Raw genomic sequence first — 3,260 nt, 5'->3', positions numbered from 1 at the left:
TTGCAATAGCACTTAATAAAAATGAAATACAGTTTTTCCACATAGCATTTTTTCCTTTACCCACCTAATTGGTTGAAATTTTGTTAAATCTTCTTATAGACGGTTTCATCGGGCGCACGCACCTGGCCCTGAGTTAACTTCCGGTCTGTTTTGTTTATATCGGTCTGGCTGCGGTGCCTTCTACAAATCCAGTTAAATTCAAGGTGATGAGTACACTGTTAGAAATGTCTGTAAATTTAACAGTATTTAACTGTAAAATGAACTGTATTTTACTGTAGGACAGTTATACAGCATATTACTGTATTTTATAGTTACATTTTGGGGAATACCCTCTTGGCGACACTAAATTACAGTATTTTTAATTTACTGTAAATCTAAATACAGTAAAGAAAAAATGAGCGCGAAACCTGACCAATCACAGATCAAGTTTTATTTCCCACTTGGAGAAAGAAGAAAACAAGACACACGCGAAAAGAACCAGTCAGATGCAAAGGTGGGTACAAATATTACTTCTTTTACTTTAAATATATTATATCTTTGGTTTGACTAAAACAAAAATATAAATAAAAAAAACGCTGCCACTGAACGGTGCGCAGTCACCTCACATTTATGCTGTGAAGAGAGCTAGAGAGAGTTGTGGTGACACTGTGCAAACATTCATATTTCTTTCCTTTCTTTCCCTTTTCTGAACGTTTCACCGTCAAAATATGGACATTAACGGGTCTCTGCCTTGGGTTTGACCACTCCAGGAGCTGGTGAGTGTTCATGTGAACTGTTAGCCGAACAACAAAGCTTTCGTGGATTTAGCTTAAAGTCAGTCAGATTTTTTCCCGCTATTATCGTTTGCTATTAACTGATTACCCCATATAAATGCACGTCATGCTTGTAGTGCTAGAGTAAAACCCGCAATGTTCGTGTCATGTGCAAACACTGGCGTCTCTGTGGAGACATTATACGCCTTTATTAATCATGCCAAGGGGCATAAAAACACGGCGAATTTAAGATTTTCGTGTGCAGTTCCTGAATGCTCATACACTTTCCAAAGCCTCTCCGCCCCTCAGTCTCACATTTAACGTTACCGCAAACACATAAAGTTAAGGAAACTAAACAACCAAGAGAAAAATATGTCTACTTCAAATGTAACATTTGTTCTGTACATCAGCATCGGGAGAATAACATAATCTCGTTCGCGAAAATGCGCCGCAAATGGCACAGAACATAATGGAAATGTTTTCAGGGGACCCAAGTAAGTGACGAACCCGACTGTGTACATCCAATGCGCGATCAACGGCAGTCCGAATTCACTCACTCGTTTTCATTCACAGCTTCAAGTGAACCGTATTTGTGGACTAATGTAGAAATGAGTGAATGAGTGTTAAGGGGGCGATTTCGGATTTAGCCAACGTAATTTCCTCATTATTTTAACCTGGGATGTTCTCGTGACAAAGCAGCATGGTGTCTATCAGTTTAATAGCTGTACTTAGGATATAAATGTCTTATTATTGCTGTTAACATAACTGTTGCAAATAAATAAATTTTATACAAAAAAGTTTTCGTAATATGCTTTATTTATCTGTGTGTGTCTCAACTTTAAAATTAGCTGTTTCATCTTTGGACCCTACATTACCTTACATTTATTACCTATGAAACTTATTTAAACATAACATTAACATTTTTTTTTTACAATGTTACTAATGTATAGATTAATATCTTACCCTCATGTTCTTTTTAAATTTTTTATATTGTATATAAAGTTGTATGTCATAAATATGTAATCTCTGTATTTTTTGCAAGAAAACAAAAGTAGACGTTGAGTACTAAACATGCTCCATCTGGGTTCGTCACATATTGGGTCCCCTGGAAATATTTCCGTTGTGTTCTGTGCCATTTGCAGTGCATTTCTGTATTTGGTTGTGTTGTGAGTATTTGGTTGTTTTGTTAGACATTTTTCACATCAAATGATCTAACTTTTTTTTCTGTTATGTAAAGGTTGAATGTTAACCCTGACAACAGCAAGTGCTCCTCAAAGTTCCACGTCATCAAAAGAAGTGGGAAGATGGTGCAAAGGAAGAACTCTGGTCTGAACCCTCATGTATCCTCCTTCATTAAAGGGATAGTTCACCCAAAAAATTAATTCACCCATTAATAACTCACCCTCATGTCATTCCAAACCCGTGAGACCTCCATTTATCTCCTCTGTCCCTCCATTGAAGCTGTGTGTTCGGTCTGCTGTCCATGTCCAGAAAGGTAAGAAAAACATCATCAAAGTAGTCCATGTGACATCAGAGGGTCAGTTAGAATTTTTTGAAGCATCGAAAATACGTTTTGGTCCAAAAATAGCAAAAACTACGACTTGATTCAGCATTGTCTTCTCTTCCGCGTCTGTTGTGAGAGAGAGTTCAAAACAAAGCAGTTTGTGATATCCGGTTCGCGAACGAATCACTCCATGTAATTGGATCCTTTTGAACCAGTTCACCAAATCGAACTGAATCATTTTAAACGGTTCGCATCTCCAATACGCATTAATCCACAAATTACTTAAACTGTTAACTTTTTTTAATGTGGCTGACACTTCTGAGTTCAAACAAACCAATATCCCGGAGTAATTCATTTACTCAAAAAGTACACTGACTGAACTGCTGTGAAGAGAGAACTGAAGATGAACACCGAGCCGAGCCAGATAATGAACAAAATACTGACTCGTTCTCGAGTCAGCCACATTAAAAAAGTTAACAGCTTAAGTAATTTGTGAATTAATGCGTATTGGAGATGCGAACAGTATAAAACGATTCAGTTTGATTTGGTGAACTGGTTCAAAAAGATCCGGTTACATCGAATGATTCGTTCATGAACTGGATATCACAAACTGCTTTGTTTTGAACTGTCTCACAACAGACCCGGAAGAGAAGACAATGCTGAATAAAGTCGTAGTTTTTGCTATTTTTGGACCAAAATGTATTTTCGACGCTTCAAAAAATTCTAACTGACCCTCTGATGTCACATGGACTACTTTGATGATGTTTTTCTTACCTTTCTGGACATGGACAGTATACCGTACACACAGCTTCAATGGAGGGACTGAGAGCTCTCGGACTAAATCTAAAATATCTTACACTGTGTTCCGAAGGTAAACTGAGGTCTTACGGGTTTGGAAAGTTATTAATGACCTAATTCTGATTTTTGGGTGAACTATCCCTTTAAGGAGTTTCTGGATTTCAGCTGGCAAAACTATTAAGCTACTAAGAGCAAATACATTCTAC

General features: G+C 37.3%; 1 long non-coding RNA gene across 1 annotated transcript; it reads left to right on the top strand.

Annotated features, from left to right (window-relative positions):
- The first annotated feature begins 461 nt into the window (after positions 1-461).
- Positions 462-2,123, top strand: LOC113075052 (uncharacterized). The gene is made up of 3 exons (XR_003280880.1): positions 462-493; positions 750-755; positions 1,990-2,123. It is a non-coding gene; the product is annotated as an uncharacterized LOC113075052 (long non-coding RNA).
- Positions 2,124-3,260: the final 1,137 nt, after the last annotated feature.

Source organism: Carassius auratus, unplaced genomic scaffold (genome assembly GCF_003368295.1).
Source record: "Carassius auratus strain Wakin unplaced genomic scaffold, ASM336829v1 scaf_tig00016315, whole genome shotgun sequence".
NCBI classification, from domain to species: domain Eukaryota; kingdom Metazoa; phylum Chordata; class Actinopteri; order Cypriniformes; family Cyprinidae; genus Carassius; species Carassius auratus.
The sequence above is the reverse complement of the archived record's forward strand: the minus strand, read 5'-3'. Positions and strand labels throughout refer to the sequence as shown.